Below are 19463 nucleotides of genomic sequence, written 5' to 3' on the forward strand. Positions count from 1 at the left end.
GATTATCTTACCAGTTCAAATAACAACAGCAACAACATGCATTCACAAAGTGCCTTTAATGTAGAAAAACATCCCAAGGTGCTTCACAGAGGCATAATTAGAAAAAATTGGACATCGAGCCAAAGCAGGAGTTATTAGGAGAGGTGACCAAAAGCTTGGTCAGAGGTGGATTTTAAGGAGGGCCTTAAAGGTGAAGACAGCAGTGGAGAGGTGAAGGAGTTTAGGGATGGAATTCTAGAGTGTTGAGACTAGATGGCTAATGGCACGGTCACCAATGGTGGGGCAAAGAAAGAAAGAAAAAAGAAAGACTTGCATTTATGTAGCGCCTTTCACAGCCAATGAAGTACTTTTGAAGTGGAATCACTGTTATAATGTAGGAAACACTACAAAGGGAGGGAGAATGCACAAGAAGTTAGAGTCAGAAGAATGGAGAGTTCTGGGAAGGAGTTGAAGCGCTGGAGGAGGATACAGAGATATGGAGGGGCAAGACCATGAAGGGATTCAAATACGAGGAAGATAATTTTAAATTGGAGGCATTCAGGGACCACGAACCAATGTAGGTCAGCAAGGATAGTAGAGATGAGTGAACGGAACTTGGTGTGGGATAGGATATGGCCAGGAAAGTTTTGGATAAGTTTAAAGAGCGTGGAAGGTGGGAGGCTGGCCAGGAAAGCATGAAGTAAGTGAAGCAAGCCACACCTTCAAAGAATACACTGTACAATATATATCTGCCACTTACAATGAGCTCCCCTCACATTGTGTTAAAGGAGCTTATTTGCTTACTACGAATGCCCATGAGGCAGTGAGTTGCCTTTCACTTCTCCATCTTACAACCTTCACCTGGAAATGTTCTTTCAGTCACATCCTTATATGCATTCATCACACAAAATGCCTCTTATGGAATGTAATTGCCTGTTGCATTCACTTACCTTCCATCAATTATAGGCTGCATACTGGCACTTGGGTTTTATTGCCTGTCATAGTAATAAATGCTAATTCTCACTTTTTGGATTCATTTTCAAGGACAAGTCAGCCCATAACACTTGAGGGAGAGAGAGCTGCAACAGGTGACGACCCCAAAACCTCAATTCTCTCACCCCTATGAAAAAGACCTGCAAATCCTGGTGAGACAAGCCATAGAGGGTGCCACAGATGGGGAAATAAGAAAGCAACATATGTCAGCTTTAGGTTCATGATCAAATTGTATCCTACATTAACGGTGAACAAACCATAGGGTAGAAATTGGTTACGGCCCGTTTTCGGGCACATAAAGCACGTGCCCCAATTTGGAAATATATCACCGTTCTTTCATCGTCGCTGGGTCAAAATCCTGGAACTCCATACCTAATAGCACTGTGGGAGAACCTTCACCACACGGACTGCAGCTGTTCAAGAAGGCGGCTCACCACCACCTTCTCAAGGGCAATTAGGGATGGGCAATAAATGCCGGCCTTGCCAGCGACACCCACATCCCATGAACGAATAAAAAAAAACTCGGAGGCCTGAGGCTGGTCTGAAATTGAGCCTCAGATCTCATTAATGTATTTGTGTGAGCTGCCTGCACCTGTCGCACCTCCACGGACAGCTTGTCTATTTTACAAAGGTGAATGTCAGGCTACTTGCCCTGCCGGCAATGGTCTGAAGATATGTCCTGGGACGGGTGGAGCAGCAACGGGGAGAGAGGCCGATCGCGAGTAGTGTGGAGTCAGAGAAGCACTCCTGCCCAACTTGATTCCACAGTGACGTCTTTTGAAATTGTTTTAAAAGAATTACTTTTGTGAGGTGACCTCTCACTATGATACAAGGTCAGCTCATTTACATCGTTTAGTGGCATTCCTGACACTTAGCACATGAGCGTCATAGATAGGGGCCAGAATGTTGAGTACCAGCAGCCAGTGAAGGAGTGCTGCTGCTGCTACATGAGAAGTGCTGCCAATTTTATCCCTTTAGGAAGAATGCAGAGACCTAACTCCCCTTGAAGGCCAAATAAAAGCATGGTAGATGGAAAGGGTGGCTCTGTCTTATCAAGGAGAGAGCCACTATGGTGTAATTTTTTTGACGCATTCCCGAGAGCCAATGTCGGCCCGTGATTGGACCCCGCCCCGTTGTCCTCCCCCGCCAACTCATGCCCTAGGACTTACCTGAGAGCCACGGCCAGCAAAGGCAAGCAGCTCAAAATTCATCCTCTTGAAATGGGAGAGCTGCCTTTGGAGGTGTCACAGGTGCCGGCAGCTCATCCAAAATATTGTGACGAGGCCCGAGGCCCAATCTCAGGCCTTTCGTTTGGAGCGCAAGCTGTCTGCATGATCTTGATTATGTGTCCAAAAATGGGCCATAACCAATTTCTACCCCACTGTTTGTTAGATTTCCTTTTGACTGTATAATCTTAGAGCTGGTGTATGGCTACGTGGAACATAACAACAGTCAGTTCCGCTGTCACTCCCAGTTCAGCAAATGTTGTCTATATTTCTGATAGCTGCTTGTGTTCACCCCGCTTACTTTCATTGTGTTTGCTTTTAATATATACTCCAATTTTATATGTCAATGTCAATTTTGTTTGTATTTTTTTGCAGGCAGGAAGTTGCTACTTTTTCTAGTTTTGTGTAAAATGGAAAATTGTCAGTTAACCTTAAGGTTACACAGATTAAATATTTTCGTACAAATAAATAAATTAATTATTGTGCAATACTTCAAAAAAACACAAGGTGTCAGTAGATACTGTACTGAAAACTGAAAGACACGAATGGGCCCTAATTTTAACTCCAGACCAGTTTTCGGCAGGTGAGTTTAGTGTCAGTTCAAAATTGACCCACTACAGCCAAAAACAGGCCTGGGGTATTTTAACTCTGGAGCCACATTATAATCTCACCAGCGGATTTCCTACCCAATTCGCTGACCGGCTGGGAAACCTGCCTGCTTCCGGAAACTGCAGTTTCTGGCAGGTCAGCCAGAGGCCTATATAAAGCAGGAAAGCACCTCTTCAAATGAGGTTGCATTCCCTTCTGCAAGATTTGTTGTTGAAGAGGTGCAACAAGAAAGAGCATGAGTCGCAGTCCCAGTGCCCCATGAATTGAAACCCCTGCTTCCCACACCACTCTTTCAGCCAACATGGCAACAATCCTATCCCCCTCCCCCATCACTCTCAACAATTTCCTCCCTCTATCACATCCTTTACCACCCAACACAAGGTGACACTTTACCACTTCTCATTCTCATTCCAAACACATATTCATCTCTTCCTTGCTCCCTTCACAGCACCCAGTAGCACTATTCTCTTCTTACAGTAGCCTTTGCACAATCGTTCATGGTTCCTTCCTCACTTCACACTCCACACACCTGCTTTCAATTCAACACCTGCCCATCCTGACTGTACATAGTAACTATAGTGAAATTATAATGACTTCGAGACACAATATCAGGAAATCCGCAATTAACACCAGGAATAACACTTGAATTTGGGGTAAGTAGAGAGGCCAAAGTAGCTTTGAAATTATTGTTTCTGTTACTGTGTGCTGAGCATTCCTAGCGGTGGTGTTAATCATCACAAAGTTAAAGTTCAGTCCATAAAATACCTTGTTCTGAAACAATGGAGTTCACCATGAGCTGGTCCAGCTCGGACATGTATTGCTTCATCAGGGTGACTAGAAAATAAAACGATTTACCACAGAAGGTTTGGAGCACCCATAATCTTCAGTACTGGCATCGATTATTGGCTTACTTTCCATTACTTACAAAGCAACTTTGAAATTGACTTTAATGCAAATGGTTAATGGTTTTCGTTTTTTGGCCGATACAAGGGACTGCCCATTTTAAACGTGGACGTTTTAAGTGGTGGAGACTGCATAGGGAAGCCTACCAAGGAGCTTCACCACTAAGGTTGAAAGTCTGGAGAAGCCCCTTCCAGCCTGTGTAGTGCCATCTCACTTGGCATCAGCACTCTGCAGTCCACCTTGCAGAGCGTGGCCATCTCCAGGAATGCTGCAATGTGCCCTCATAACAGGAGTCAATGTTCACTACCAGGCAGACTCTGGGCTCAAACCTGTGCTCCGCCTTGGCAAGCAGACATCCGCCTTGGAGGGGCAGACATCTACTTTGGACAGATTGCTAAAGCAAATGGATAGGGGCTTTGAAGGCTCTATCTGGCTTCCCATTCTGCTGGCACTCCTTGCGGTTCTCCCTCATCTAATTTTTCCTCATCTGACGATGTCTCTTGTTGCTCGGCCTCCTCCAACTCATATCCTCTTGTGCAGAATGCAGCAAACTGCAATGATGCTGCCACGCTTTGTCTGGTAGACATGTACAAAAAGCAATCACAAAGGCTAATGGAATGTCGGCCTTTATCTCAAGGGAGCTGGAATATAAAGGGAAGGAAGTTATGCTTCAGTTGTATAGAACCTTGGTCAGACCGCATCTGGAGTACTGCGTTCAGTTCTGGGCACTGCACTTCAGGAAGGACATACTGGCCTTGGAGGTGGTGCAGCATAGATTCACAAGAATGATACCAGAGATTAATGGGTTAAATTATGAGGACAGGTTGCATAAACTTGGCTTGTATTCCCTTGAGTATAGAAAATTGAGGCGTGGTCTAATCGAGGTGTTGAAATGATAAAAGGATTTGATAGAGTAGATAAAGAGAAACTATTTCCTCTGTTGTGGGAATCCAAAAGAAGAGGGCATAATCTTAAAATTAGAGCCAGGACATTCAGGAGTGAAATCAGAAAGTACTTCTTCACACAAAGGGTAGTAGAAATCAGGAATTCTCTCCCACAAAAGGCTATGGATGATGGCTCAATTGAAACTTTCAAGACTGAGGTCGATAGGTTTTCATTAGGTAAGGGATATGGATCAAAGGCAGATAAATTCGGTTGAGGTACAGATCAGCCATGATGTAATTGAATGGTGGAACAAGCTCAAGAGGCTGGATGGCCTTCTCCTGTTACTATGTTCCTGTAGGCCATTGTAGGAAGCCCTCAGGATGATCAAGGAACCTGAATATTTGTTTCAAGATGACAGTGATGTGCTGTATGATGTTCTTGGTGGTCTCATGGCTCTCATTGTACTTGTGCTGCTCAGATGTGATGGGGTTACGGAGGGGTGTCATCAGTCATGTGTGGACAGGGTATCCCTTGTCACCTAGCAGCCATTCTCTGACATTCCTGGATGGGTGGAAAGGTGGGGGATGGATGAGTGTCGCAGAATGAAGGGGTCGTGGCAACTGCCAGACTTGCAATATCCTTCTCCAATGATCACACAGCAGTTGAACATTGATGGAGTGGAAGCCCTTCCTGTTGACATAAGCTGCTGGATCATCTTCTGATACCCTGATAGCTACATGAGTGCAGTCTATTGTGTCCTGGACATGAGAGAAGTCAGCCACATTGCAAATCCCAGAGCTTTCTCATTCTGGCTGTTGGCATCCATCACAAAGGTAATGTATTGGGTTACTCTGGCAAGGAAGGCATTGGTGATCTGCTTGATACAGCTATGCACTGCAGACCGGGAGATGAGGGTGATGTCCCCTGTAGCAACCTGGAAGGAGCCAGTGGCAAAAAGTTAAGGGCGGTGATGATTTTGACAGTCACTGGCAAAGCATAGCCCCCTGGTTCAGCAGGCAGCAGGCCCTGCTCCAAGAGGCTGCATAGGTCAGCGACAGCGTGGCTGGTGTAGCGCAACCTCCTTTGCACTGCTCCTCAGAAATATCCAATGAAGTAACTCTTGGCCTATAGAACCTGTGGGCTGGGTAACACCTTCTATGGGCAGCACTCCTCACCTGCTATCTTCTAACAGGTCCAGCTGCTGCTTGACCAGTTTCTTCGATCTGCTGCTACTGCTCCTCTTCCTCCAACTGTTTGTCTATCCAAAGGAGCGAAGCAAGAACAGCACCCGCACTAATCAGTGAGTGCTTAATGAGGGTAGATAAGGGCAAAAAAATCAGAAAAAAGCAAACTGGAAACTCTGAACTCGCTTGGAAATGCACTACTTATTGCACACAAATGCACACAAATCTAAGTGCCTGCAGGTGAGTGCCCCTTTAAATGCAACTTCCTGTCTTGTCAGTCAGATTGTGAAGTTTTACTCAGCAAGTTTGCTGCCTGGTGTGACTTCTGACCTGCCCAGTTAAAATCGTGTCGGAGTCCATATGGCATCGGGCCCCTATTTGAATGTATTCCTGAGGCACCCACCCCTTTATGGCGGGTGCATTTCCTACCTTAGTCAGCTACTGAGTCAAAATGGTGGTTGGCGAGTTTCAGGTGAGAATGGGCTGGTAAGACGATTTTCCCTATTTTAACCACTCACCCACTCCATTAACCGCTGGTCAGGTTGGGTTAAAATCGGGGGCCATGCAATCATTTCCTGTAAAGCAAATGACTTCAGTAGCAATTAATTGTCAGAATTCACTTAGGGACTCAGTCAATGAAAAAGAAAATCAGGCGTGGTGTAAAATGGGCTGCAGATTTGCTATGAGCCAGTTTCGCACTACTGGCATAGATCAATTTCACCACCATACTCTACCCTCACTTCCCAGTTCACAGAGGCACATTTTTCCTCTCCAACCTGACTGACTACCCACTCCCAACCTCCTCCCAGATCAAAGTGGCACTTTCTCTTCCAAATGCCGTGACTCTCCCCCCCTCCCCACCAGATCACAGTCACTCTTCAAACCTTCACTCAGTTGGAAATATATCGCCGTTCCTTCATCGTCGCTGGGTCAAAATCCTGGAACTCCCTTCCTAACAGCACTGTGGGAGAACCTTCACCACACGGACTGCAGCAGTTCAAGAAGGCGGCTCACCACCACCTTCTCAAAGGCAACTAGGGATGGGCAATAAATGCCGGCACCGCCAGCGACGCCCACATCCCATGAACGAATAAAAAAAAAATCCCAACAGTTTATGTTGGCACTCTTCTTCCTCTCCCCCCCAGTTCAGGCTGGTACTCTTCTTCCTGCTCCCCTCCCACCTCCCATCAGTTCAAGCTGCAACTCTTCTTTCCAATCTGGTCAAGCTGGCACACTCTCCCCTCTCAATTCAAGTGGGCATTCTTCTCCTCTTCCTCTCCACTCCCCAGTTCATGCTGCCACTCTTTTCCCTTGCCCTCTCCTCCAATTTCTCCCTCATCCCACTCAATTCAAGTTGGCACCCTTCTCCCTCTCCTCCTATCCCTCAATTCAAGCTGGTACACTTCTCTCCATTCCCCACAGTTCAAGCTGGTGCTCTCCGTCTCCCCAGTCTAAGCTGGCACTGATCTCCTTTTCTTCTCTTAATTCAAGCTGCAACTCATCTTCCCCATTCATTTAACAATAGCATCCTCCATATCCACAGCCCCCACCCCCCCACACACACACATCCCCTCCCCTCGCCTCAGTGCCATTCCTGGCTGCTACCTATATCCTCTGGAGTTTAGAAGAATGAGAGGTGATCTCATTTAAAAGTATAAAATTCTTAGAGGGCTTGACAGGGTAGACACTGAGGCTGTTTCCCCTGGCTGGAGAGTCTAGAATTAGGGGTCGTAGTCTCAAGATACAGGGTCAACCATTGAGGACCAAGATGAGGAAAAATTTCTTCACTCAGAGTGTTGTGAATCTTTGGAATTCTCTACCTCAGAGGGCTGTGGATGTTGCAGCCATAGAAAAAGTGCAATGTAGATTTGCTAGGATGGCACCAAGGATGAGAGGATATAGTTGGAATGAGAGAACCGACTAGAGTTGAATTGTTGGGAGCAGAGAAGGTTATGGGGAGAATCTAATAGAATATTGAAGACTATGAATGGCTTTTAAAGGGTAAATAGTGAAGGATTGCTTCCATTGACGGGTGAATCAGCAACAACGGGAAAGGATGTTCAGATTTGCACTAAAAACATAAAGAAGGGAATTAAAATGATTTTTTCAAATTTTTAGAATATAGAATGTATTACCACTTCAATTATATTATTGAAGTGAGCCAATCACAACATTTAAAGGGAAATTAAAAGAAAAATATTAAAGGCTACCAAGAAAGAACAGGAGAAGGAGATTAGAGTCGACAGGCCTTGATGGGGAGCTGTCTCTAACACAGGTGCAATAGACTTAATGGCCTTCTTCTGTGTTGAATTTTTTTATGATTCTATGATTTCATGTGACTTGCAACACCAAATGGCCGCTGAGCAAAAGTCTGCGGGGAAACAAAACAACATCACTGTAGTTAGTTTAATAAAACAATTGACCAGGGTTTTCCTCTCAGGTGACATTGCCACCCAAGTGTGGTAAAGCCGACTTCCACCCACCCAAAGAACTAAGTACTGACTCCAGCGCATTTTCTGTAGTCAACCTAATTAGAATATTTTGGGTGGGCTCCCAGCATTGCTCCCGCCTGCATCAAGGAGTCCATTGGGAGCAGGGGCTGCTGCTGCACACCTCAGGGGCCTACAGCGGTTAAAGGGGCAGGAGACAGTAATGACTCCAGGAAATTGTCTGCCCAACAGAAATGACAGCAATCTATTAATCAGGAGATCTTCATTGATGAATCTTCCATCGACTGCACTGACTTTTTTGCCCAAATAAGGTCCTGGAATCTTTGTGCTACCCCCCCCCCCCTAGAAAAGTTGAACACGTATTGCATAGAAGAACAACTCAGGTCCAGTGTTGCTGAAGCGGTAATGATGAAAAGTTTGGCATATAGTAGCGTCCCATCAGAACTGCCTCATTTAAATACATCCGCTCATTTGTGGGCAGGCACATCTGGGATCCAACAAAAGTGACACCAAAAGATTGCCATGGGGGCAGAAATGAGCAGAATCCCTGGTGCGACAGGTCTCTGCCCAATTAGCTGCCTGCTGGAGTTACATTGGTAAACTGGCATAATTTGAGAGGAAAATCCTCTCTGTGTCTGTAACAGAAATAGAGATCTGTCCTGTTTAAAGATATAAATTTTCTCTGTACAAAATTCACAAGCCTCGAGCAAGGTTCTAGTTTGGATAAAAAAAGTTTCTGCCCACAGGATGGTGGATATATGGAACAAACTCCCAAGGAACGTAGTTGAATTGGCGTCAATTGGCATCTTTAAAAAGAAGCAAGATCTGTTGAAAAGTGAGAATGAGGATTACTGAGCTATTTAACAAAATGGATTTATTTTTATGGGAAGCTAGGGAAGGAAGTTGATATTCCTTAAAGTAGGGGTTGAACAGTTGATGTGTGACGGGGGTGGGTGGGGGGGTGGGGGAAGAGTCTATGATAGAATTGTCCTACATGGACCCCGATATTTACGGGGAGGTGGGGAGGGAGCGGGGGCGCCTGTCGGCAGGCGAGAAACCCGGAAATACGAGAAAGGCGGAGGTCTGAATTTGGAATTTTTGTATTCAGTTTCTCGCCCAGCAGCCAGCTGTCGGGCGGCAAAGTCTGCTGTACAAGGCTGCAGCCCCGCGGGGACCGTAGAGGAGGGAGGGAGGAGAGATCACGGGGGGTATGGTGGAGAGATAGCGGGGGGGGGGGGGGGGCGGAGAGATCAGATCGTGGGGGTGGTCTGAAAATTGCGGCGGGAGAGATTGGATCGCAGAGGGGAGAGATCAGCCGGGGGAGAGATCGGTTCGCGGGGGGGGTCGGCAGATCTTGGGAGGGGGAGAGGTCGCCAGGGGGAGAGATCGTGGGGGAGGGAAAGGATTGGATTGCGGGGGCTGGCTGATCGCGGGGGAGTCTGAAGACCGCGGCAGTTTGCTTGAGGGGCCTGGGGGGAGCATTCCTGCTCCTCCTGGCCTAGAAGCAGTGCTGGAAAAGCATGTAACTGCTGGATCTGGCAGTCCTCACCTCCCTTTAGCTGCTGGGTTTCCTCCCACCCCACTCCCACCCCGTCCTGGAGGGGGGAGGGGGGTGGGTTAAAATTACCCCCATGGACTCAGGATGGGCTGATTAGCTTTTTCCCGGAGGGGTGGGGGGGTTGTAGAAAGACTAATATACAGACCCTGTCTGGAGTATAGGTATTAGCTTGAAAGGTCAGACCTTTATCAGGATAAAATTGTTTTAATGTAATTCTCAGAAAATGTATGCGAGATAACCACTGTGAGAAAGAGAGGAGCCATCACCTGTAATGGCTATTCCATTAGAGGATATCCTGTTAGGAAGCCATTGTTGTCTCAAAGTTCGGACTGGTGGCATAAAAAGCATCTTTTGGCATAAAGTCCTTGATTTTACTGCTCATCTTTAGCTTACTCAAATCAACTGTATTCCTGGTCACTGTGACGAGACTGAACATAATGAGTGCTATGGTGTAGGTTTACATAAAACGTTCATCAAAAGACTCAGATTAAAGGACTCTGTAAAAAGAGCTCTAAGTATAATGAAACACTGTTATTTGGTTTCAGAAAATGGTTAGGAGCATCACAGACAGTTAGGCTCTGAGGAAGGGTCCATACCCGAAACATTTTATCTGTTCTCTCCATGTATGTTGACTGACCTGCTGAGTGTTTCCAGCATTTTCTGTTTTTGTTTCAGATTTTCAACATCTGCAGTATTTTGCATTTTGTACAGACAGTTAAGTACTGTGCTGTAGAATGTCCTCAATGTGTTTTACACTGCTTTTGCCCCTTTAAGAAAAAACACCGTGCTCGCCAGTGGCCTGCAGAGGGAGATACATGCAAGTTTCTTGGGTGCGTCATTTGCATACCAATTGGTGCAGGTATTGGTGTAAACCCCGTGTAAAATTGGTGTAAGGAGCTGAACCACTAGGAAACCTCTGTACAGTCTTTTAAAACACTGTTCAGCCTGCGTTCTTCAACAGCACTCAGGGGACAAGCAGGTAAGACAGTAACAGTGCTTCGCACTTTCATCTCTCTCTCAGACTACTTCACCGCTTGGCTTACCTAGATTTTAATTATACTTAGGCGGAATTATGACCACTCAAATGCCATCTGTGCTCAGAGGACAGCAGGACAGGGTTCCCACCAGAAGAACAAAGAAATTCACTGATGAAGACCCCCGAGTACTACTTGAGGAGTATGAAGGCAGTGGGCCTTCCCTGCCAGTATTGTCACCTGTGGTGCCTGGAGGGAGATGGCACTGGCACCAAGTGCCAACTCCCTCACCTCCAGGACTGCAGAACAGTGCCTCAAAAGGTTTAATGGTGTGACCAGACCAGGACTAGCAAAGTAACACACTGACCACACTCACCCTCAATCCTTGCCCACCCTAGACACCAGCACATTCTGCACCCTCATAAGATAACATTTATACAACTAACCTAATACACTGCATTCCGGTTAAAGGTGGCTCTAACTCCCTATTCTGCATTATGGCTACACAGCTCTGTGAACACACAAGAACTGCTTTGCACAACACCAAAACCCCTTCCTTCACTTTAGCACCCTCATACCCCCACATCTATTACTTCACCTCTCCAAAGCCACTTGCTATAAACTGTTCAATTGCCAGGCTTTTCCTCATTGACTTATCTTTTTGCAATTGGCACATAATACCTGCCAAAGACAGGCCACTAGAGGCAGCATCCCCACCTTTAAACCTGTTGCTCATTTCAAGGAAGAGTCCATGCAGCTTCTGGACACATGGCTATTGCTATGGGAGATGGCAAGATTGGTGGCATCTTGCCAACATCAGGTTAGTAACTGAGCACCTACACTGTTGTCTTGGTGTTCATGTGAAGCACCATACACACAACCTTGCATCCCCGTTCTCTGTCTGCTTAATCCCGAGTGGATAATGCTCAGCCATTCTTACCTTTACTGTCGTCTCCTGCAGATCCACAGCAATGGGGGGCACAGCTGGAGAAAGATGATAATGGTGATGATGAGGAGGCGGAGGAGGAGGAGGAGCTGGGGAGTTTTTTCTTCTTCATCATGTTTGATCATGATGATGAAGAGGAGAATGAGGACCAGCCCACCCATCTTATGCAGCAGCTTCATCCTGTCCTATCTTCTTCTGCCCCAATCCCTCCAGTTTACCACCTTCGGTCGGCATTTGCTTCCTCTCTCCCAGACGCCACCTCAGAATCCTTCACCCAGCGGGTAGTAGTGAGAAATTGGCACTGGATGATTCACCAGGCATGGGGGATCCAGAGGAGTGGGAAGTGGGTGAAAATGTGTCCTCTTTGCATCAGGGGCTGAGGAGAAGGTTGCCTATGGCTTCAGAGTTGTGGGACTCAAAACTAATGGGTACTCACCTGAAAAGAAGGATGTTTGAGGAACATCATAGCTGCGTTCAGTCTCTGAGAAAAATCACCCAAGATGTGTGGCAACTGACAGGCATGACTGTCAAGTCTACAATTCTGCTTTGCAGAAACACCACAGAAACTTTGTCTTCCTTGCTGGTGCCAATGCAGCAAGCAGTAGCTGCATTGAAATCTGTGGCAGGTCCCCAGATAAGAGGCATCCAGTCAGGGCCTCCAACTCCATGGAAACACAGATGCAGACCTGGAGACAATAGTGGACAGATTGGAGCGCAGCATGGATTGTGGCTTCCAGACTGTGGTGACTGCTGTATCTCAGGGCTTTACAGATCTGATGGCTTCCATTAGACCATCTCACTGATCAATAGGGCTGCAGATCTAGGGCCCAGTGGAATGGCAGTGGCTGGAGTCGATCTACCTGATACTGTCATCCCCCAGGGCACCATGCCAGTGGAACATGGGAGGCAAGACCAGGCTGCTCAGGAGTACCCCCCATGGATGCAGCCAGCACTGGGTCCATGCCAGGAGCCAGCTTCCATGAGACAAGGGCCACCTCAGTCCCACTGACCTTCTGTACAGCAGGAGGAGCCACGATCCTGGCTCTCAGGTGGCAGTAAGAAGGAGCACTAGAATAGGTGATAGAAAGGTACATGTAGACACCTAGGGGACGCACAGTGGTAAGAAAGAATAGGGTGACAGTATGTTTGCACTTTGCAATTATTGTATTAAAATAGTCTGTGCACTTACTTATATTGTGCTTTGTTATTCATGGAGATTACAGTCATAGAAGAGAGGGAGCACTTATTTGGTGCTGACTTATTAATGGGCTCAATTTTAATTTGGGTGAGATCAGGGCATGGGGGCCCGAAGTGGGCTGCGCATCCGGAAAAGAGAATGAAACGAGGTCCGGCAGAGCCTCAGTTTAATATTTGACATCTGTCTCCCACCCAAAGCAGGTGGGAATGGCATCAAGGCTGGCAGGTGGAAGTGTGAATTGGGGTGGGAGTCGGACTGCTGCCGGGGATCCATGGAAATTGTCCCTGGTATAAGGTAAGTGCTGATGGATAGTTACAAACAGATGCCAGTGTGGAGAGGGAGACGGAAGGCAGGGGCAGGGAAAAGCCCAAGGATTCCCTTGGCCTCTTCTGGCCACTCTGCTGCCTCCTGCCTGGGTTTCTCTGGTGGGTTTAGCACCAGACGGGCCTCCTAGCCCCCCACCCCCTGTTGTGTTTAAAATAGAATTGCAGAGCCAATGACATCATCATGCCGCAACTTTTACACTTCAATTAGGCTTCCCATTGCCTGTAGTGAGAGCCGGGAAATAACCCGGGCAAGAATAGAGTGATTAGAACCCCATAGAACTGTATGGCCCTTTCTCTCTGCTGCCTCGCTCTGAAGCCAAAGCTTTTGAAGTGGGCTACTCTTCTGTAAAGGCCGACAGCAACGTGGTGCATGCATGTTCGTACTGAAGCTGGTGTTCTCTGAAGAGAAAACATGCCCAAGAAGTCTTGCCTTTTTTATTCATTCACATTTTGGAGTAATTCTGTGCTCATCAAAATATATTTCAGACACTGCGGCCTCGATATTAACGGGAGGGTGGGAAGGATGTGGGGGAGCCTGGTAGTAGGCTGGGGACGTGGAGGCTGATTTTAATGGCATGGCCTCATTTAAATAATTCGTTGCTGACTCCCGCTCGACAACCTGGCTAGATTGACTGCCTGGCCGGCAGGCAGGAGTAGAAGTTTAGCGGTAGGATGCCACAGCCGGGGACCCATGGGGACGATCCCTGATGGTCAGTGGAAGGTGGGCTTTGCAGGAGATCGGGGATCAGGGGTTCCAGCAAGATCAGGGAGGAAGCCGAGGCTGGGGAGGCCAAAGGATTCCTTGAGGGGCCTTGGGGGAGCATTCCTGCTTCTCCTGACCCACAAGGAGTCCTAAAAGGACCAGATCTTTAATACTTACCTTGGCCAGTCGGCACCTCCCACCTTGGATCTGCTGCCAAGCAGCCGACAGCGTGGGCCGCCCCCCTGACGTTCAGCTAATTCTACATTACAGCACCGATGAATGTTAACTAGGCCCCCACCTGCCTTTTGGGGAGCCTCATTGATGGCCTGATTTGGGGTAGTAAAACTTTAAGCAGCCAGGAAGGCAGCGGGTTGGAGCCGGGCGGTAAAATTTTAAAATTTTAACACCTCCCACACACCATTCCCACTGGGCGGCGAGTGGGGGGGGGTTAAAATTGGGGCTCGAGCATCAACATCAAGCACTCCCAGGTTAGATATAACATGAGTAGAATCAGAGGAAAGCTCACTCAACTCTGCATGAACAATATGCCTCAGTCCGAAACACAGAAGCTCATCTTTTACTACATTTCCCATATCATCCTTTCTGAGTTGTTGTTGTATCTTTACATTCCTTCCATGGAGAGTGGTGTGAAATAGTTGAAGGATTCACAAGCTGATTAACAGATTGGCAGGCTGCAACATGAGCACTCCTTTCATGGCCGTAATCATTACTATACCAATGGTGTGGTTAGTCCTATAAAGCAGGAGGGTTTTACAGGCTCCCACAACCCATACGTTGGAGGTAGGACAGCCCCCACCCTCTGGATGCAAGCATTCCACTGGATCTCAACCCAGAATTCAGAGCCAGAGCTCTGGTCTCCACTTGTCAGGAGTGGGGTTTGAACTACTGGACCTATCTGACTCAGATGCGGGAATGCTACCACTAACCTAAAGGCTCGCTCCCTGAATTAATGGTGATGATGTGGAGATGACTGGGGTGGACAAATGTAAGGAATCTTACAACACCAGGTTATAGTCCAACAGTTTTATTTGAAAATCACAAGCTTTCGGAGCTTACCTCCTTCGTCAGGTGAGTGAGAGGTTCTAAAATCACATAGCATATATTAGGCTGGGAGACGGTCACAGCAATCAAAGGTGTCGTTGGTGTTCAGACAGGTTAGCCACGGAAAACATTATATCCCAATCTGACCCAATACACAATGGGTCAGATTACACAGACAAAGAGAGAAAGAGACCCGAAAGGCAGAGAGAGAGAGAGAGAATGTCCAGTTGTATTAAAAACAGATAACTTTTCTTTCCCGCTGGTGGGGTTACGTGTAGCATGACATGAACCCAAGATCCCAGTTGAGGCCGTCCTCATGGGTGCGGAACTTGGCTATCAATTTCTGCTTAACGATTTTGCGTTGTCATGTATCTCGAAGGCCGTCTTGGAGAACGCTTACCCGAAGATCGGTGGCTGAATGTCCTTGACTGCTGGAGTGTTCCCCGACTGGGAGGGAACCCTCCTGTCTGGCGATTGTTGCGCGGTGTCCGTTCATCCGTTGTCGCAGTGTCTGCATGGTCTCGCCAATGTACCATGCTCTGGGACATCCTTTCCTGCAACGTATGAGGTAGACAACGTTGGCCGAGTCACAGGAGTATGAACCATGTACCTGGTGGGTGGTGTCCTCTCGTGTGATGGTGGTATCCGTGTCGAATACAACTGGACATTCTCTCTCTCTCTCTCTGCCTTTCGGGTCTCTTTCTCTCTTTGTCTGTGTAATCTGACCCATTGTGTATTCAGTATACTGGGATGTAATGTTTTCCGTGGCTAACTTGTCTGAACACCAACGACACCTTTGATTGCTGTGACCGTCTCCCAGCCTAATATATGCTATGCGATTTTAGAACCTCTCACTCACCTGAAGAAGGAGGTAAGCTCCGAAAGCTTGTGATTTTCAAATAAAACTGTTGGACTATAGCCTGGTGTTGTAAAATTCCTTACATGAATTAATGGTGAATTAAGGCTAAATTTGTGCTATGGGGTCTAGGAGCTGGATTGTTACTGCTCAAGTTCATATGGCTCAGCATCTGATTTTCCTTATGTCTCTGTGAAGCGCCTTGGGAGGTTTTTCTATGTTAACGGTGCTATATAAATGCAAGCTGTTGTTGTAGATACTGATGAAACTGTGATGAATTGGGTTCCAAATAACTCAAATCGCAGCAGGAAAGATATCAGTAGAATCTACACTGTTATAATATATGTTACTAAAATAAGGAATGAATATTTGAAACTGATAAAATCAACCAAATGAATTAAACAATAAAAATTGAAATTGAATGTCTTCTCATCCACAGTGTAAAACTGAGCCATCTCTGAAATGTGCAACAGCAGAAAGATTTTATGATTCTTAAATACCAGAACGATTGCAAGTTATTTGCTGGGAGTCCACTGTTGGACTTTTCTTCATAAATAATAGAAACAGTTTGAAGTTGGTTTAACACATTACTTCAGCCCATCAGCCTCTGAACTATTTCCTGTGCCATATCACTCACGTTACTGATTGGAAATTACCGATGAGTGTGCAGGACATTGGGATTTCAAAGCTTTCATCGTACCATGTGCCTTCAAAACTGCTGCTGTAGCTTTGGTGCCTAAAGACATTGATGAAGTAGTTATTCCCAAGAGAAATTGATGAAGATATTGCTGTGTCGACCAAAACATGGTGTTCCAACACAACTCAGTAGGGTCCTTTCAATGATCCATGTAACCTAATTAGGAAGAAGAGCGATAACACAGGCATAATGGGCCTTGTGAAAAATAAGATTGTCTAATGCTACATTTGCCTTACAGCGCTGCCCTGATTTCAGCTGCAGCGTTGTAAGGCTAATGAGGTGGTACTAGTACCTCCTGTGGCATAGAGTACCATCTCAAGAGATGTTTTTTCCTCACACTGTTGGAGATTCAGTGCCATTGCCGGACAATATAATTGTCTGCACCTGGTGGCTGTAGATGCTGCAGGCCATCATTTATCTGGCTGTAAGTGAGCTAAGCACTCAGGCTGCCAGTACAGGTCAGCAGTTTTCACATTGCTGGTTCTACGCACTTTACCCAACTATTAGGGAAAGTCCATGGCCATAAAGTGAAAGTCAAAATTGTGACTTTGACACCAATATGCACACAAAATCCCATGCAAGCACAGTTGCTTTGTTGTTGTGGCTGATGTTCTAGAATTCATCTCAGAACATAAACAGGACAATATCCCAGAGCCTCAATAGGCTACAGGAACAGAGCTATTTCTAATTAAAGCAGTAACGGATAATGTAAACGAGGTACATGGAGGAACATCTCCTCTCACCACTCCCAGCCCCTGCCCCCCACCCCAACCAAATCAACAGATTCTGGGTGCAGAGTATTACCTAATGTGACCCAAAACATCAAGGATATTGATCATTCACATGCTGCAATAATAACACTGATTTTAGCTAATTAGTTAGCTTTCAATATCAATCAGAGCACTGAAACAACTAAACCTACTGTGCACCACTTGGGGCTTGGTGATACCTAGTAGGTTAAAAGCTGAATTTTATGGTCCCTTTAAAAAAATGGAAGCAACCACATACAAGAGAAGAAAAGTTCTGCCCCTCTTCGACACAAGTTTCCTATCATGATGTTATAGGTCACAAGAAATGGTATTGCATCAGCATCGTTATATTAAGGTTTCGCCTTCTATTGCAATATAGTCCTAATACCTTTAGTATATTCCTAGTCCATCTCCCGTGACATTCCACGTGAGGGCCTGAATTTTCCTCCCATTGGCAGGTTTGCAGTGGGGCAGACCTAACACCTGCCAATGTGAAACTGCCACTGGCCCACGCAATTTCCTCATTAGCCATTCAGGGCAATTTGGAAACTAGAAATACGCCCTTCATTGGCTTACCATCGCTGGGAGGGAGGAAAATACAATTCTGATGCAGCCTTTAAAAGAACAACATCACTTCTTAGCAAGATGGCATAAGGAGTCTTGAGGTATTAGCAACTGGGAGGGCCGCCAGATTTTCCAATGCATCTGTGGAAGTACTTCTGACAGAAATGAGGGCTAAGGAGGGACCACCTGATGGGCACTGAAGGCAAGAAGCCTCTTAGCAGAGTGATGCAAACTGTCTGGAGGGAGGTGACGATGACAATCAGTGCATCCTCCACCATCCAAAGAACTGACATACAGTGCAGGAAAGGGTTGAATGATCTCACTACCCACCCACCCAAAAAGTGTTCACTGTTTTGTTCAGTCTGCTTTTCCAGAGAATGTCTGCTTGTGATTGACACATATACACACCCTGAATTTCTGCAGGGATTTTCCCAAAGTGCTACCATAGCTTTGGCAGGAGATTGGTGGAACCCCCAGATAAATAAATGCTTCTCCCGATTTCCTACCAGAGTTATGTCAGGAGACTGGAAGAACCCCTGCTGATATTCAGGGCCACCCTCAGCACAGAGCTCTCAGGTTTCCTCAGTGATCTTCATCTGGTTTGATATTTGACATATGACACCTTTCAGGGCCTCAGGATGTCCTAAAGCACTTCACAGCCAATGAATTACTTTTGAAGTGTAGTCATTGTTGTAATGTAGGGAAACACAGCAGCCATTTTACATACAGCAAGGTCCCATAAACAGCAATGAGATAATGATAATCTGTTTTAGTGACGTTGGTTGAGGGATAAATATTGGCCAGGACACCAAGAAGAACTTCACTGCTCTTCTTGAAATAGCACTATGGGATCTTTTACATCCACCAGAGAGGGCAGACGGGACCTCAGTTTTACCTCTCACCTGAAAGACCGCACCTCTAACAGTGGAGCACTCCCTCAGTACTGCACTGAAGTGTCACTCTAGATTATATGCCCAAGTCTCTGGAGTGGGACTATTACCGACAACCTTCTGACTCAGAGGCGAGAATGCTACCACTGAGCCAAAACTCAGTCCTTAGCTTTGAAGTTTATTTTTCTTTTGTGAGTTTATTCCTCCCTTTCACCCCAATACTGTACCATTTCTCTGTTATGAGGTGTACAAGTCCTTGCATCACAGAATTCCCAATTCTGTGCAGATTCCATTTCAGGCTTCTTTTTTGTTCTAATTGATATTTTACTAAAGTTCTTTTTCTTAAAACTTGTACTTCCCAAAAAGTGACAGCGATTTTGTTTTGAGGGTGGGGACGGGGCAAATTAATTAGCCCTTTTTCCAGTTCTACGATTCCAGCTTTGATACATTGGGGGCGATCTTCAACTTCTGCCCAAAACGGCACAAAGTTGGCAAATCGGCCACACCGCCCACCCAAAGATTGCAGCGGGAGGTCTGAACCATTTTCAGTTCAGACCTCAGTTAAATGCCGCCGGTGAACTGCTGGCACCAAACAGATGCCCCGCTGCAGCTCGCTGGTTGTTGGAGGACTGGAAATCAGCAGGTTCCCACACTGAGCTGTCTGGCAGGTCGGGTACGGAGGAGAGATGATCCCACGGGGATCTGGCAGCG

The sequence above is a fragment of the Heptranchias perlo genome, chromosome 1 (assembly GCF_035084215.1).
Source record: "Heptranchias perlo isolate sHepPer1 chromosome 1, sHepPer1.hap1, whole genome shotgun sequence".
NCBI classification, from domain to species: domain Eukaryota; kingdom Metazoa; phylum Chordata; class Chondrichthyes; order Hexanchiformes; family Hexanchidae; genus Heptranchias; species Heptranchias perlo.